Here is an 18,875-nt window from a genome sequence, read left to right as displayed (position 1 = left end):
TACCTGATAGCCAGTGCTCTTAATATTCTTTGCCCCTGTTAGCCAGTGATCTTAACATTCTGTGTCCCTGTCAGTCAGTGATTTTACTATTCTGTGCCCCTGCCAGCAAGTGCTCTTAACATTTAGTGTCCCTGTCAGCTAGTGCTCTTAACATTCCATGCCCCTGTCAGCCAGTGCTCCTAACATTCTATGACCCTGAAAGCCAGTGCTCTTAACATTCTTTGTCCCTGTCAGCTAGTGCTCTTAACATTCCATGTCCAGGTCAGCCAGTGCTCTTAACATTCTATGTCCCTGAAAGCCAGTGCTCCTAATATTCTTTGTCCCTGTCAGCCGGCGATCTTAACATTCTGTGTCCCTGTCAGTCAGTGCTCTTAACATTCCATGTCCCTGTCAGCCAGTGCTCCTAATATTCCATGTCCGTGTCAGCCAGTGCTCTAAACATACTATGTCCCTGAAAGCCAGTGCTCCTAACATTCTGTGTCCCTGTCAGTTAGTGTTCTTAACATTCCATGCCTCTGTCAGCCAGTGCTCCTAACATTCTATGTCCCTGCAAGCCAGCGCTCTTAATATTCTTTGTCCCTGTCCGCCAGAGATCTTAATATTCCATGTCCCTGTCAGCCAGTGATTTTAACATTATTTGTCCCTTTCAGCCAGTGTTCTTAACATCCTGTGTCCCTGTCAGCTAGTGCTCTTAACATTCCATGTCCCTGTCAGCTAGTGCTCTTAACATTTTATATCCCGGAGAGCCAGTGCACTTAATATTCTGTGTCCCTGTCAGCTAGTGCTCTTAACATTTCATGTCCCTGTCAGCCAGTGCTCTTAACATTCTTTGTCCCTGAAAGCCAGTGCTCTTAATATTCTTTGTCCCTGTCAGCCAGTGATCTTAACATTCCATATCCCTGTCAGCCAGTGCTCTTAACAGTCTGTGTCCCTGCCAGCCAGTGCTCCTAACATTCTGTGTCCCTGTCAGTTAGTGCTCTTAACATTCCATGTCCCTGTCAGCCAGTGCTCTTACCATTCTATGTCCCTGAAAGCCAGTGCTCTTAACATTCTGTGTCCCTGTCAGCTAGTGCTCTTAACATTCCATGTCCCTGTCAGCCAGTGCTCTTAACATTCTATTTCCCTGAAAGCCAGCGCTCTTAATATTCTTTATCCCTGTCCGCCAGTGATCTTAACGTTCCGTGTCCCTGTCAGCCAGTGATTTTAACATTCTGTGTCCCTGCCAGCCAGTGCTCTTACCATTCTGTGCCCATGTCAGTGAGTGCTCTTAACAATCTGTGTCCCTGTCAGCCAATGATTTTAACATTCTGTGTCCTTGCCAGACAGTGCTCTTAACATTGCATGTCCCTGTCAGCCAGTGCTCCTAATATTCCATGTCCGTGTCAGCCAGTGCTCTAAACATTCTATGTCCCTGAATGCCAGTGCTCTTAACATTCTATGTCCCTGAAAGCCAGTGCTCTTAACATTTTGTGTCCCTGTCAGTTAGTGTTCTTAACATTCCATGTCCCTGTCAGCCAGTGCTCTTAACATTCTATGTCCCTGAAAGCCAACACTCTTAATATTCTTTGTCCCTGTCCGCCAGTGATCTTAATATTCCATGTCCCTGTCAGCCAGTGATTTTAACATTATTTGTCCCTGTCAGCCAGTGATCTTAACATTCTGTGTCCCTGTCAGCTAGTGCTCTTAACATTCCATGTCCCTGTCAACTAGTGCTCTTAACATTCTATATCCCGGAGAGCCAGTGCTCTTAACATTCTGTGTCCCTGTCAGCTAGTGGTCTTAACATTTCATGTCCCTGTCAGCCAGTGCTCTTAACATTCTTTGTCCCTGAAAGCCAGTGCTCTTAATATTCTTTGTCCCTGTCAGGCAGTGATCTTAACATTCCATATCCCTGTCAGCCAGTGCTCTTAACAGTCTGTGTCCCTGCCAGCCAGTGCTCTTAACATACTGTGTCCCTGTCAGCTAGTGCTCTTAACATTCCATGTCCCTGTCAGCCAGTGCTCTTACCATTCTATGTCCCTGAAAGCCAGTGCTCTTAACATTCTGTGTCCCTGACAGCTAGTGCTCTTAACATTCCATGTCCCTGTCAGCCAGTGCTCTTAACATTCTATTTCCCTGATAGGCAGTGCTCTTAATATTCTTTGTCCCTGTTAGCCAGTGATCTTAACATTCTGTGTACCTGTCAGTCAGTGATTTTACTATTCTGTGCCCCTGCCAGCAAGTGCTCTTAACATTCTATGTCCCTGTCTGCTAGTGCTCTTAACATTCCATGCCCCTGTCAGCCAGTGCTCCTAACATTCTATAACCCTGAAAGCCAGTGCTCTTAACATTCTGTGTCCCTGTCAGCTAGTGCTCTTAACATTCCATGTCCAGGTCAGCCAGTGCTCTTAACATTCTATGTCCCTGAAAGCCAGTGCTCCTAATATTCTTTGTCCCTGTCAGCCGGTGATCTTAACATTCTGTGTCCCTGTCAGCTAGTGCTCTTAACATTCCATGTCCAGGTCAGCCAGGGCTCTTAACATTCTATGTCCCTGAAAGCCAGTGCTCCTCTTATTCTTTGTCCCTGTCAGCCGGTGATCTTACCATTCTGTGCCCATGTCAGTGAGTGCTCTTAACATTCTGTGTCCCTGTCAGCCAATGATTTTAACATTCTGTGTCCTTGCCAGACAGTGCTCTTAACATTGCATGTCCCTGTCAACCAGTGTTCCTAATATTCCATGTCTGTATCAGCCAGTGCTCTAAACATTCTATGTCCCTGAAAGCCAGTGCTCTTAACATTCTATGTCCCTGAAAGCGAGTGCACTTAACATTCTATGTCCCTGTCAGTTAGTGTTCTTAACATTCCATGTCCCTGCCAGCCAGTGCTCTTAACATTCTATGTCCCTGAAAGCCAGCACTCTTAATATTCTTTGTCCCTGTCCGTCAGTGATCTTAATATTCCATGTCCCTGTCAGCCAGTGATTTTAACATTATTTGTCCCTGTCAGCCAGTGTTCTTAACATTCTGTGTCCCTGTCAGCTAGTGCTCTTAACATTCCATGTCCCTGTCAGCTAGTGCTCTTAACATTCTATATCCCGGAGAGCCAGTGCTCTTAACATTCTGTGTCCCTGTCAGCTAGTGCTCTTAACATTTCATGTCCCTGTCAGCCAGTGCTCTTAACATTCTTTGTCCCTGAAAGCTAGTGCTCTTAATATTCTTTGTCCCTGTCAGCCAGTGATCTTACCATTCCAAATCCCTGTCAGCCAGTGCTCTTAACAGTCTGTGTCCCTGCCAGCCAGTGCTCTTAACATTCTGTGTCCCTGTCAGTTAGTGCTCTTAACATTCCATGTCCCTGTCAGCCAGTGCTCTTACCATTCTATGTCCCTGAAAGCCAGTGCTCTTAACATTCTGTGTCCCTGACAGCTAGTGCTCTTAACATTCCATGTCCCTGTCAGCCAGTGCTCTTAACATTCTATTTACCTGATAGCCAGTGCTCTTAAAATTCTTTGCCCCTGTTAGCCAGTGATCTTAACATTATGTGTCCCTGTCAGTCAGTGATTTTACTATTCTGTGCCTCTGCCAGCAAGTGATCTTAACATTCTGTGTCCCTGTCAGCTAGTGCTCTTAACATTCCATGCCCCTGTCAGCCAGTGCTCCTAACATTCTATGACCCTGAAAGCCAATGCTCTTAACATTCTTTGTCCCTGTCAGCTAGTGCTCTTAACATTCCATGTCCAGGTCAGCCAGTGCTCTTAACATTCTATGTCCCTGAAAGCCAGTGCTCCTAATATTATTTGTCCCTGTCAGCCGGCGATCTTAACATTCTGTGTCCCTGTCAGTCAGTGCTCTTAACATTCCATGTCCCTGTCAGCCAGTGCTCCTAATATTCCATGTCCGTGTCAGCCAGTGCTCTAAACATACTATGTCCCTGAAAGCCAGTGCTCTTAACATTCTGTGTCCCTGTCAGTTAGTGTTCTTAACATTCCATGTCTCTGTCAGCCTGTGCTCTTAACATTCTATGTCCCTGAAAGCCAGCGCTCTTAATATTCTTTGTCCCTGTCCGCCAGTGATCTTAATATTCCATTTCCCTGTCAGCCAGTGATTTTAACATTGTTTGTCCCTTTCAGCCAGTGTTCTTAACATTCTGTGTCCCTGTCAGCTAGTGCTCTTAACATTCCATGTCCCTGTCAGCTAGTGCTCTTAACATTCTATATCCCGGAGAGCCAGTGCTCTTAACATTCTGTGTCCCTGTCAGCTAGTGCTCTTAACATTTCATGTCCCTGTCAGCCAGTGCTCTTAACATTATTTGTCCCTGAAAGCCAGTGCTCTTAATATTCTTTGTCCCTGTCAGCCAGTGATCTTAACATTCCGAATCCCTGTCAGCCAGTGCTCTTAACAGTCTGTGTCCCTGCCAGCCAGTGCTCTTAACATTCTGTGTCCCTGTCAGTTAGTGCTCTTAACATTCCATGTCCCTGTCAGCCAGTGCTCTTACCATTCTATGTCCCTGAAAGCCAGTGCTCTTAACATTCTGTGTCCCTGACAGCTAGTGCTCTTAACATTCCATGTCCCTGTCAGCCAGTGCTCTTAACATTCTGTTTACCTGATAGCCAGTGCACTTAATATTCTTTGCCCCTGTTAGCCAGTGATCTTAACATTATGTGTCCCTGTCAGTCAGTGATTTTACTATTCTGTGCCCCTGCCAGCAAGTGCTCTTAACATTCTGTGTCCCTGTCAGCTAGTGCTCTTAACATTCCACGCCCCTGTCAGCCAGTGCTCCTAACATTCTATGACCCTGAAAGCCAATGCTCTTAACATTCTTTGTCCCTGTCAGCTAGTGCTCTTAACATTCCATGTCCAGGTCAGCCAGTGCTCTTAACATTCTATGTCCCTGAAAGCCAGTGCTCCTAATATTCTTTGTCCCTGTCAGCCGGCGATCTTAACATTCTGTGCCCCTGCCAGCAAGTGCTCTTAACATTCCATGTCCCTGTCAGCCAGTGCTCCTAATATTCCATGTCCGTGTCAGCCAGTGCTCTAAACATACTATGTCCCTGAAAGCCAGTGCTCTTAACATTCTGTGTCCCTGTTAGCCAGTGATCTTAACATTCGGTGTCCCTGTCAGTCAGTGATTTTACTATTCTGTACCCCTGCCAGCAAGTGCTCTTAACATTCTGTGTCCCTGTCAGCTAGTGCTCTTAACATTCCATGCCCCTGTCAGCCAGTGCTCCTAACATTCTATGACCCTGAAAGCCAGTGCTCTTAACATTCTTTGTCCCTGTCAGCTAGTGCTCTTAACATTCCATGTCCAGGTCAGCCAGTGCTTTTAACATTCTATGTCCCTGAAAGCCAGTGCTCCTAATATTCTTTGTCCCTGTCAGCCGGTGATCTTAACATTCTATGTCCCTGTCAGCTAGTGCTCTTAACATTCCATGTCCAGGTCAGCCAGTGCTCTTAACATTCTATTACCCTTAAAGCCAGCGCTCTTAATATTCTTTATCCCTGTCCGCCAGTGATCTTAACATTCCGTGTCCCTGTCAGCCAGTGATTTTAACATTCTGTGTCCCTGCCAGCCAGTGCTCTTACCATTCTGTGCCCATGTCAGTGAGTGCTCTTAACATTATGTGCCCCTGTCAGCCAATGATTTTGACATTCTGTGTCCTTGTCAGACAGTGCTCTTAACATTGCATGTCCCTGTCAGCCAGTGCTCCTAATATTCCATGTCCGTGTCAGCCAGTGCTCTAAACATTCTATGTCCCTGAATGCCAGTGCTCTTAACATTCTATGTCCCTGAAAGCCAGTGCTCTTAACATTCTGTGTCCCAGTCAGTTAGTGTTCTTAACATGCCATGTCCCTGTCAGCCAGTGCTCTTAACATTCTATGTCCCTGAAAGCCAGCACTCTTAATATTCTTTGTCCCTGTCCGCCAGTGATCTTAATATTCCATGTCCCTGTCAGCCAGTGATTTTAACATTATTTGTCCCTGTCAGCCAGTGTTCTTAACATTCTGTGTCCCTGTCAGCTAGTGCTCTTAACATTCCATGTCCCTGTCAGCTAGTGCTCTTAACATTCTATATCCCGGAGAGCCAGTGCTCTTAACATTCTTTGTCCTTGTCAGCCAGTGATCTTAACATTCCATATCCCTGTCAGCCAGTGCTCTTAATAGTCTGTGTCCCTGCCAGCCAGTGCTCTTAACATTCTGTGTCCCTGTCAGCAAGTGCTCTTAACATTCCATATCCCTGTCAGCCAGTGCTCTTAACATTCTGTGTCCCTGACAGCTAGTGCTCTTAACATTCCATGTCCCTGTCATCCAGTGCTCTTAACATTCTATTTCCCTGATAGCCAGTGCTCTTAATATTCTTTGTCCCTGTTAGCCAGTGATCTTAACATTCTGTGTCCCTGTCAGTCAGTGATTTTACTATTCTGTGCCCCTGCCAGCAAGTGCTCTTAACATTCTGTGTCCCTGTCAGCTAGTGCTCTTAACATTCCATGTCCCTGTCAGCTAGTGCTCTTAACATTCTATATCCCGGAGAGCCAGTGCTCTTAACATTCTTTGTCCCTGTCAGCCAGTGATCTTAACATTCCATATCCCTGTCAGCCAGTGCTCTTAACAGTCTGTGTTCCTGCCAGCCAGTGCTCTTAACATTCTGTGTCCCTGTCAGCTAGTGCTCATAACATTCCATATCCCTGTCAGCCAGTGCTCTTAACATTCTGTGTCCCTGACAGCTAGTGCTCTTAACATTCCATGTCCCTGTCAGCCAGTGCTCTTAACATTCTATTTCCCTGAAAGCCAGTGCTCTTAATATTCTTTGTCCCCGTTAGCCAGTGATCTTAACATTCTGTGTCCCTGTCAGTCAGTGATTTTACTATTCTGTGCCCCTGCCAGCAAGTGCTCTTAACATTCTGTGTCCCTGTCAGCTAGTGCTCTTAACATTCCATGCCCCTGTCAGCCAGTGCTCCTAACATTCTATGACCCTGCAAGCCAGTGCTCTTAACATTCTGTGTCCCTGTCAGCTAGTGCTCTTAACATTCCATGTCCAGGTCAGCCAGTGCTCTTAACATTCTATGTCCCTAAAAGCCAGTGCACCTAATATTCTTTGTCCCTGTCAGCCGGTGATCTTAACATTCTGTGTCCCTGTCAGCCAGTGATTTTAACATTCAGTGTCCCTGCCAGACAGTGTTCTTAACATTCTGTGCCCCTCTCAGTGAGTGCTCTTAACATTCTGTGTCCCTGTCAGCCAGTGATGTTAACATTCTGTGTCCCTGCCAACCAGTGCTCTAAAGATTGCATATCCCTGTCAGCCAGTGCTCTAAACATTATTTGTCCCTGTCAGCCAGTGCTCTTAACATTCAGTGTCCCTGCCAGCCAGTGATTTTAACATTATGTGTCCCTGTCAGCCAGTGCTCCCAATATTCTGTGTCCCTATCAGCCAGTGCTCTTAACATTCTGTGTCCCCAAAATCCAGTGCTCTTAATATTCTGTGTCCCTCTTAGCCAGTGGTCTTAACATTCTCTGTCCCCGAAAACCAGTGCTCTTAACATTCTGTGTCCTTCTTAGCCAGTGCTCCTAACATTCTGTGCCCCTGAAAGCCAGTGCTCTTAATGGTCCATGTCCCTATTAGCCAGGGCTCTTAACATTCTGTGTCCCTGAAAGCCAGTGCTCTTAAGATTCTGTGTCCCCATCAGACAGTGATTTTAACACTCCATGTTCCTGTCAGCCAGTGCTCTTAACATTACGTGTCCCTGTTAGCCACTGATCTTAACATTCTGGCTCCCTGTCAGCCATAGCTCTTAACATTCTGTGTCCCTATCAGCCAGTGCTCTTAACATTCAGCGTCCCTGTTAGCCAAAGCTCTTAACATTCTGTGTCCTGGTCACGCAGCACTCTTTAACTTTTTGTGTCCTTGTCAGCCAGAGCACTTAACATTCCATGTCCCGGTCAGCCAGCGCTCGTAACATTCTGTGTCCCCCTCAGCCAGAGCTCTTAACATTCGGTGTCCCTGTCAGCCAGTGTGCCTAACATTCTGTGTCCCTGCCAGCCAGTACTCCTAGCATTCTGTGTCACTGTCAGCCAGAGCTCTTAACATTCAGTGTCCCTTTCAGACAATACTCTTAGCATTCTGTGTCACTGTCAGCCAGGGCACTTAACATTCTGTGTCCCTGTCAGCCAGAGCTCTTAACATTCTATGTCCCTGTCAGCCAGAGCTCTCAATATTCTGTGACCCTGTCAGCCAGAGCTCTTAACATTCTGTGTCTCTGTCAGCCCGAGATCTTAACATTTTGTGCCCCTGTCAGCCAGAGCTCTTAACATTATGTGTCCATGTCAGCCAGTGCTCTTAATATTCTGTATCTCTATCAGCCAGAGCTGTCAAAATTCTGTGCCCCTGTTAGTGAGTGCTCTTAACATTCTGTCTTCCTGTCAGTCAGAGCTCTTAACATTATGTAACCCTTTTAGCTAGAGCTCTTAACATTCCATGTCCTGGTCAGCCAGTGCTCTTAACATTCCGTATCCCGGTCAGCCAGCGCTTTTAACATTTTTTGTCACTGTCAGCCAGAGCTCCTAAAATTCTGTGTCCCTGTCAGCCAGTGCGCTTCACATTCTTTATCCCTGTCAAGCAGATTTCTTTACAGTCTTTGTCCCTGTCAGCCAGAGTTCTTAACATTCTATGTCCCTGTCAGCTAGTGCGCGTAACATTCTGTGTCCCTGTCAGCCAGGGCTCTTAACATTCTATATCCCGGAGAGCCAGTGCTCTTAACATTCTGTGTCCCTGTCAGCTAGTGCTCTTAACATTTCATGTCCCTGTCAGCCAGTGCTCTTAACATTCTTTGTCCCTGAAAGCCAGTGCTCTTAATATTCTTTGTCCCTGTCAGCCAGTGATCTTAACATTCCAAATCCCTGTCAGCCAGTGCTCTTAACAGTCTGTGTCCCTGCCAGCCAGTGCTCTTAACATTCTGTGTCCCTGTCAGTTAGTGCTCTTAACATTCCATGTCCCTGTCAGCCAGTGCTCTTACCATTCTATGTCCCTGAAAGCCAGTGCTCTTAACATTCTGTGTCCCTGACAGCTAGTGCTCTTAACATTCCATGTCCCTGTCAGCCAGTGCTCTTAACATTCTATTTACCTGATAGCCAGTGCTCTTAATATTCTTTGCCCCTGTTAGCCAGTGATCTTAACATTCTGTGTCCCTGTCAGTCAGTGATTTTACTATTCTGTGCCCCTGCCAGCAAGTGCTCTTAACATTCTGTGTCCCTGTCAGCTAGTGCTCTTAACATTCCATGCCCCTGTCAGCCAGTGCTCCTAACATTCTATGACCCTGAAAGCCAATGCTCTTAACATTCTTTGTCCCTGTCAGCTAGTGCTCTTAACATTCCATGTCCAGGTCAGCCAGTGCTCTTAACATTCTATGTCCCTGTCAGCCTGAGCTCCTAACATTCTGTGTTCCTGTCAGCCAGAGCTCTTAACATTCCATAGTCCCTGTTAGTCAGGGCGCTTAACATTCTGTGTCACTGTTAGCCAGAGCTCTTAACATTCTGTGTCCCTGTCAGCCAGCGCTCTTACCATTCTGTGTCCCTGTCATTCAGAGTTCTTAACATGCTGTGTCTCTGTCAGCCAGAGCTCTTAGCATTATGTGTCATTGTCAGCCAGTGCTCTTAACATTCTGTGTCCCTGTCAGCCTGAGCTCCTAACATTCTGTATTCCTGTCAGCCAGAGCTCTTAACATTCCATAGTCCCTGTTAGTCAGGGCGCTTAACATTCTGTGTCACTGTTAGCCAGAGCTGTTAACATTCTGTGTCCCTGTCAGCCAGCGTTCTTACCATTCTGTGTCCCTGTCATTCAGAGTTCTTAACATGCTGTGTCTCTGTCAGCCAGAGCTCTCAACATTCTGTGCTCCTGTCAGTGAGTGCTCTTAACATTTTGGGGTTGATTCCGATTCGGTATAAACCGCTCCGAATAGCCGTTCGGAGCGTTTTTCCCGTATGATTCGTACCCTGCAACGTCCCCCGTACGTACGACAAAGTACGATTCGTAACAGCATCTGGACTCCGTACGAATCATACAGAGACCGTACGACTCTAATCTCTGTACGATTCTCACTCAGAACCTGCTGTACGCGACATATGGATGGTTCGCGGCTGGTTTATACGACCCAGCAAGTACGATACATGTCGGGTACGCACCGTACGACCCTTTTTCTACGGGAGCTGAAACAGCAGTAAAAGCAGAGTTCGCGCCGAAACAGGTACGGAACGGCCCCCCGGGTACGGCACATACCCCCCATGATCACATGGGTACGGCACGTACCCCTGCGATCATGGGGGGTACGCACCGTACACCCAGCGTACATGGGGCACGCAACGTACCCCATGTACGCTGGGTGTACGGTGCGTACCCCATGTACGCTGGGTGTACGGCACGTACCCCCATGATCGCAGGGGGATGGCGTGTACCCCTGAGATCATGGGGGCACGCACCGTACGGTGTGTATGTGATTGTGCGCTTTTCCGTACGAATCGCCCTTACCTGACGTGGACCGTACGAATCGCGTCCTGATTCCCCGGTCCGGATCGTACTCGTCGGGTCGTACGGCGTGTGTACGAGTCGTACGGAGACGGCTCCAGATGCGAATCGTACGGACAGTTATTTTAACGGATCGGAATCGGCCCCTTTGTGTTCCTGTCAGTCAGAGCTCTTTACATTATGTGTACCTTTTAGCTAGAGCTCTAAACATTCCATGTCCTGGTCAGCCAGTGCTCTTAACATTCTGTATCCCGGTGAGCCAGCCCTCCTAACATTCTTTGTCACTGTCAGCCAGAGCTCTTACAATTCTGTGTCCCTGTCAGCCAGTGCGCTTAACATTCTTTGTCCCTGTCAGGCAGAGTACTTAACATTCTTTGTCCTTGTCAGCCAGAGTTCTTAACATTCCGTGTCCCGGTCAGCCAGCACTTTTCATTTCAGAGCACAGCGCATGATGTGAATCTTTATTAGATAAAGTAAGAAGTTGTGCTTGGCCAGCCCCCCACATTCCTCTGTTCCTCCCCGCACCATCCACCCCACTGAAGCCTTCCCATTCTATCATATTATCATAATTTCCATATTAAAACGCCTCTGTCAGCAGTCTTGAAGCCTAACCTGTGTGTATATGCCTTTCAAGTATTCTGCTGTTTCCATGGTGACAGGCTGCAGGAGATGGATGAAGAGATCATAGTCCTGATATGAGCTGTTTCGAGCTCTCAACCTGTCCACACAGGAGGAGCCCCAAAGGTCATCTTGGTAAAGAAGGTCAAACTTGCCTCGCCCTTGGGAGCTTGGTCTGCGGAGGAAGGTAAGCCGCTGACAAAAATGCGAGATATTGTGGTGGTGTGTGAAAGGACACTAAGACATAACAGTACTGACAGTCTCCTAAAATGTTAATATTCAAAAACACAAATGCAATGAGGACAGTGGTGGAGAAATGAGGAAACAGATATAAACTAATCAAAAGTTAGAGTGAAAGGAAAAAGTTATGGGGCCCGATTCATAGAATGAACTTAAGACTCAATCCTAAACTTACTACTATTTTGGTATTCACGGAATGCACTTACTACTTTTGGTATTCACAGAAGTTAGGATTTTGTCTTAAGTCTGTCTTAAGTCTGTCTTAAGTTTGTCTTAAGTTTGTCTTAAGAGAAACTTAAGACAAAATCCTAACTTCTGTGAATGCCAAAAGTAGTAAGTGCATTCTGTGAATATCAAAATGGTAGTAAATTTAGGATTGAGTCTTAAATTCATTCTGTGAATCGGGCCCATGGATAGGAAACCTGGGAAAAAACACTGCACTTAAACCAATGCCAAATATCGACACTAGATGATGCAGTGGCCCAACATGCACAGCACAGGGAAAGAACACACAGCGCTGGGTTTGAAATGACCACACATTTCATTTACTGCAGAACTTACTGAAAAAAATCAGAATAAAATGACTGTGAATGTCCTCATCCATGAAGGGACGGACTCCTGAAGGTGACACAAAATAGCAAATGGAGGTTGAACAGTTTTATGGATGGTGAAAAAAGCTTGAAAAGACGGTGACACCCATTTTGTTTTCCGGGGTGGGGTTGGGGGGGGGGAGGGTAACTAGAAGTGAATAGAAGGTGCCACCCACCAAACGAGGGTGAGGTGACAGGTATGACAGCAGTTCTGGGCACTGTTCCCACCCGATATATAACTTTTCCTGGATAGGGTGGCAACCTGGCACTTTTTTTTTGCCGACCTCGTCTGTCTATTTATTTCACTGTGAGTAAAAAATCTGGAAAAAGAAGTGAAATTACTTTCTTAACGTTTGACATCTAAATCTAAAACAGCAAATACGTGAAGAAAATTACTTTAAAAGTATTTGAAAGCTGTCTAAATATTACCTAATTGACTATTACAACAAACAGACACTTACCACTATATGAAAGAATGCTGAGAATTTTACATAATGTTTGTCACCTACCAGTACCTGGCCCTTCCACTCTTGCAAAAAATAAACAAATGGACAGTATTTTATTTCTGATAAAGGTGGCAACGCTAATCCTAGAACGTGTTATTAAGGATGCCAGTGGTCAAGGGCACCTCTGGTCGATAGTGTAAGCTCCCACCAACCGCAGCCACTACCCTCACCCAGGGCCAGACGGGCGTTTTACACCCCTCGGAGGCAGGGTTTGGCGGGGGCTCTTAAAGCAGGCACATGGAGGCGTCACAACGAGAGAAAGAGAGGGAGGGAGAGAAGAGGAAGGTAGAGAGAAAGTGATCAGAGAGTGAGAAGGAGAGAGAACAGAGGGATGCATTGAAAGGGACATACCATGAGGAGAGGAAGGGAGCGCGGCTGGTTTGAGCTTTTTTGCCAGAGCTGCTTTTAGTTCCTCAGTCCAGCCCTGGACTCCCTAGCAGCCTGGCAGCTGGTGTTCTGGTGGAACTAAAACCGCACTTCCACATCTGGTTCAGGGTCACATCCTGCCAGCTGGCCCTTTTCCATAGCCATAGTGCCTCTTCCCCTAAGTGCTCTTATCTTTAGCTGTCCCAGAACACCCAGCAACCTGTCCTAGGACTGTGCTGATCCTTCATGCACCACAACACCACTGCCATACTTGATTGGCTACAACTTAGGTGCCTCCTCCTTTCCTTGTCTGGCACTAGCCACACCTCCTCCTCTGCACAGAATGTACCTGCCGCTGAATCCTGACCACCAATGGTGCATGGTGTGTTAGCAGTGACATACTGCTTTTATTCTATCACCCTTTGCTCTCCCTCTCATGCATCCCACTCCAGCCACAACCACTGCATAGGTTGTACGAGTCTCTTTCTACATACCACAGTTGACTCTTTTTTGTTTGGTGGCACCCCTCACCTCGCGCCTCCTTTGTATCTTTTCATTTGCACCCCCCTTGACACTCTAGCCAGGCTTTCTCACTTTTGGAAGAGGGCACAGTCATGGACGTCGATTCATCAAAATGCCAGGGGTAGCGAAAGGCACATCACATGCCATATTGTTAAATATTGCAGGGATTTGTTAGCATGAGTTGAAAGCCATTTTGTATTTCTAGCAGCCATCTTGTTTGCCATGTGCTGCCACATGCTCGCCATGTGCTCTGTCCTCCCTCAGTGTTGACTGCTCTTGTAATCTGCCTAGAAACAAACTTTATTCAGCATCTTCCACCTTTGCACATGCTCAGTTGAGCTTGCAGCTGTCCTTGCAACTGTTCCTAGTATGTAAATGTCAGGATGTGTTTGCCAAAAACAGCCACTGTTAGCTCCTCCCACTTTGTTGAGCAAGCAGATCTTGCATGCCCATATAAGGCATTTTTCATGCTTACATGAGCCAGGACTGCCCTTTGGTCTTATGCTGACTATGTAACCATAGGTCGATCATGCCACCCTGATCGACCGTGTCTCGGCCATAGGCATACAAGATAGAGCATTAGAACTGCTCTCGTCCTTTCTTACGAACAGGACTCAGGCGATGACATTAGGCCCCTTTCTCTCTACACAACTGACGCTACCGTGTGGAGTACCGCAAGGCTCATCCCTCAGTCCGACACTTAGGGGCCCATTAGGATGACGGGCGGACTTTGTCCGCCCGTCATCCCATCGTAAATCGGGACCGCCCGCCATAAGGTCGGGGGTCCCGGGGGTGCCATTAGGATGTGCCCGCCACAGTGGCGGGCACATCCTGTATTTTCAGCATTGTGGCGGGCGGTGCTCTCAGCACCGCCCGCCACAATGCTGAAAATTGAATTTAACATTGTCATTTGCAAAGCGGCAGGCACCGCGCGGTGCCTTCCGCTTTGCAAATGACAATGAAGGGGGGTACCACAGGTACCCCCCACGTGCACCCCCCACCTGTACTTCACCCAGGGGGCCCGCAGGGGGCCCCCAGAGGGAAGACCGCATGCCTTTCCGTGGCGGCATCGCCGCCGCGGAAAGGCACTGAACACCACGCATTATAATATGTCTGGCGGTGTCTATTAGACACCGCCAGCATATTATTCCTTTTCCGCCCCGGCCGCAAGGCGACCGGGCGGTGTTTCCCTCCGCAGCGGTCCCCTCGCCATTGTAATGTGGCGGGAGGAAAAGGGTGGCGGGCGGGCACATCGTAATGGAGCCCTTAATATCTACGTGTCGGACCTAGCAAGAGTTATCAAAGCTTATGGGATGAGCCTTACATCTTATGCGGACGACACTCAGTTGGTGCTGGCAGTATCTGATGACGGAGAGAAGGTGGCAGAATGTTTTCAAGAAGAAATGCTGGCCATCAGCAATTGGATGGCCAGCAATTGCTTGAAACTGAACTCCGAAAAAACGGAGGTTATCATTTTCGGAAAGCTCTCCCCACAATGGTCCGACTCATGGTGGCCTTCACCACTGGGTACCTTACCCAGCCCGGTACGTAAGGCTAGGAATTTAGGAGTCATATTTGACGACAGTTTGAATTTTTTATCTCACACTAACCAAGTTGTCTCAACTGCTTTTTATAAACTCAAATTGATTAAAAAATTGATTCCCTATCTTCCAGAAACTGCAGGAAAAACGTTGGTCAGCACTTTGGTGATGTCCTCCTTGGATTACTGTAATGGGCTGTTTGCCAATGCACAATGTAGGGTGATTAATAAATTGCAAACGGTCCAGAATGCTGCTGCGAGACTGTTATCGGGGACCTCCAAATTTAAACCCATATCCCATGTCATCAAGAAGTACCATTGGTTAACGATCAAGAACCGGGTCAAATTTAAAGCTCTATGTTTAGCATTCAAAGCTGCACATCAACTGGGCCTTCAGTTCCTGAAAGATCATTTATCATTCTACTGTCCCAACAGGCAACTCCGATCAATGACTGCCTTTCAGGTACAGGTCCCAAGAGTAAAGACAGTATCTTGGGGAGATCGGCGTTTCGTAGTTACAGCGGCCAGACCATGGAACGCTCTGCCTCTACAGATCCGTTCATGCCAGACACTACTGCATTTCCGCAAGTTGATAAAAACGTGGTTGTTTAACCAATGAGCGGTTGCTCTCCTGTAAGCTGAAGTGTATTATGGTCATCTATCCTTCAGCTAGCCCTTGATCCTGCTCAGTTCATAGCGCCGAGACGTGCAAGGGCATTTGTTGCGCTCTACAAGTTTCAAAAATAAATAAATAAATAAATAACCCTAAGCATAAATAAGGCCCCAGTTTTCTGTACTCCTTAGACTGCCTCATTCATTTGCTAAGGCTTCTGTGTGACGAAGTCTCCCTCATCTGAGGTTTAATAAATATGTATTTTATATTACAGCTTCTGTGCCAATTTCTTCTTTGTTGGTTTCAAAGGACCAAGTATCAGTGGGACCCCTGAGAAGGTTTCTTGTTTTCTTCAATATGACCACAGCGTGACATCACAGGAAATGATATCACCTGCCGTTTGGCCGACCCCAATGATATCACAGAAAGTGACTTTGCAAGGCATTTGACCTGATGAAATCACAGGAAGTAGACTCCATGAAATCACAGGAAGTGACATTGCATGACCTTTGGCTTGGTGCTATCCCAGGAAGTGATGCATTTAACTTTTTGTTACTTACATCACACACAGAGGCTGGAATATCTCTACAGACACAAAGAAAAGTACCCTATAAACAAATATACTTAAAATCCTATTTAAAAAGCAGCTACATATATTGTTTTAGGTAGTATCTTCAAACGTACAATGGAGTTATTATAGTATTGATTAGCCACATGGGTGCTTATGACGAGCTCAGCTCGTCATGAGGCATGGCGGCTGTGTGCTCATGATGATCTGAGCTCGTCATAATGCTCGCAACTCTCACACACGGGGCTAATTGCCCCGCTGTGCGAGGGTTCCACAGAAACGGGTGTGGCCGTGACGAGCTCAGCTCGTCATGAACACACGGCCACCATGCTGGGTGACGAGCTAATCTCGTCGCGAGCGCCCATGTGGCTAATCGTTACTATAATAACTTAATTGTATGTGCCCCCCACTCCCCTTCCCCCAGCACAGCGGGGGAATTACTCCCACTGCGAAGGGATTAAGTACCTATTAAATAGTGCACAGCAATGGAAAATTAGATAGTAAAGTTAAAAACAGCCATTATCAACTTCAAATACCTTATCAAATGGGAAGGTTGATGGCCCTAAAATGTTAAAAACAAGTTCACTTTATCATTGGTTTTAGAAACTAAGCGTGCCATGTAATTAAATCTCAGTCTAGTAATGTAGAAAATAGTGCTATATAATGCAGGTCAAGCGCTCCCAGCACACTTCCTTTCCATGGCATGGTATACATAGTTCCAAACCTGTGGAGCAATTGAACTTTTCAAGATTTACTATAATTAATTTCTTCTTTAGAAAACATGCAGATCACTGGTACAATACTTGTGTTGATCAATAATATGCTTGTTCTGCATTAGCATACCTTGCCAGCAACAAACATCCTACTTAAAAGCCAGAATGCCTAAAGGCATGAATGCTTGCTTTACAAATGCAGATGTTACAGTCTGCATTTAAAAATGACTCCATTAATCACTGCTCCTAAAGCAAAACCCATCACACATACATACAGACAATGAATCATATGTGTGTAAATCAGTTTATAGAAAATATTATAGACGACAAAGGGGACTACAATGTGTTGAATTTACATGTTCTCCATACTGGTAGGCCCTTTTTAACCCGTTCTATGCTCATGACGGAGCCGCTCCGTCATGAGCCTCGTTTGAGCTGTGCTCATGATGGAGCGGTTCCGTCATGGCCCGCTCGGCGCGGCGCGAATTTCGCACCTGCACTGAGCGTTCCATTGAGCGGGCGCGTTCGTGACGTAACTGCTCCGTCACCAGCACAGCTCAACCGCGGCTCGTGACAGAGCGGCTCCGTCACGAGCATGCGAGCGCCGCTCGACCCCCCGCCCCCTTAGCGCTGCGGCGGAATTCCCGCCGCAGCGAAGGGGTTAAGAGTGCTTGGCATTCAATGACATTTTAAGGATTTTGGAGGGCCTGAGCCAATGGTTTATTGGGGGCCCTGTTCAGAACAGATTTGACTTCATGACTGATTTAAACTCTATCATTTCCTCTTTTGGGCAGGTCACTGGTCCAAATTCTAAATGTTATGTACAGCTGATATTTTTAGGATAGTGATGTGTGATTTTAAATATTATAACAACGGTAGCTCACTAATATTACTGCAAATAATCTCTGTGACATCCTCCTAATTCTCATGTGCCAGGTCCTGTTTTTATCTCAAAGACTTTCTTGATGGATGTTGCTTGATACATAAACTCAAAAACAGACCATGGGCTTCATATTTGCATTTCACTACATTGAGAAGTTAGGGTCCTTTCTCATACAGGCAGTAGCACGCAATTTCTTTACAGCCAAATAAAACACTCCTCATTTTTTCGGCTAGCTTATAAAAAGCAATTCACTGAGGTGTGCAATCACATAACTTCTTGTTGATACATAAACTCAACATTTCTCAGCAAAATGTCTACAATAGGCTCTCACACATCACCCACATTCAAAATAAATTAAAGGAAAACTGTGTTTAAAACAATCTTCTTAAGAATTATTCAAGGTCATTAGGGCAAGACTCAGAACAGAGCTGGCTTTCTCAGGGGGTCCCCAGTAAGGCTGGGTCTTGGGCCAGAGCCCATTTTGCCCATACCTTAAAACGCCTCTGTTGGCATGGAGAAGCGCCAACTAAGCATTCAGAACATAACACAGTGTTAGGGTTGATGTTGATAATAACAATTTATTTCTACCCAAACAAACCTTTCTTAGCAACACCAGAATAGAAAGACTGGTAAAATAACAAAGCGTTCTAGCCTGTACCATGCAGCTTGCATGCAGCTCTTAGATGGCAGTTCATGGCTCACTGTGTTAGATTCTGAATGTAACTTATGAACTGCATAGTGATGACACAATCTCTATGACTAAAACAGTAACCTGCTGAGATATCAACATAGAATAAGGGGGCATATTATCAAGGGGGTTTATCTCCGCTTTTTTGGCTTTAAAAGCCAAGAAAGCGGAGATAAAATTGTCTCCCTATTACCTAGCTGTCGCTAACACCAGTTAGCGACAGCTAGTAGGAGATAGCGACTATCTTGGGCCCCGCTTTGCATGTCAGTGATATTTATCACTAATAACATGCAAAGTGGGCGTGCCAAGATGTTAGCGACTGGAAACAGTCGCTAACATCGCTATCTCCTATTACCAACTTTTCGAGTATTCGCGCTAAGCACGAATATCTCCAAAAGCTAACACCTGCCCTGAGCAGTTCTTAGCCATGTTATCCAATGGGAGTTGGATAACATGGCTAAGAGCATTAGCTCGCTAATGCATGAATATCGCTGACTTTTCAGCGATATTCATGCATTGCGACCGATTATTATCGCATT

The sequence above is a fragment of the Lissotriton vulgaris genome, chromosome 8, assembly GCF_964263255.1.
Source record: "Lissotriton vulgaris chromosome 8, aLisVul1.2, whole genome shotgun sequence".
In the NCBI taxonomy this organism is placed as follows: Eukaryota; Metazoa; Chordata; class Amphibia; order Caudata; family Salamandridae; genus Lissotriton; species Lissotriton vulgaris.
Note: the sequence above shows the minus strand (reverse complement) of the source record.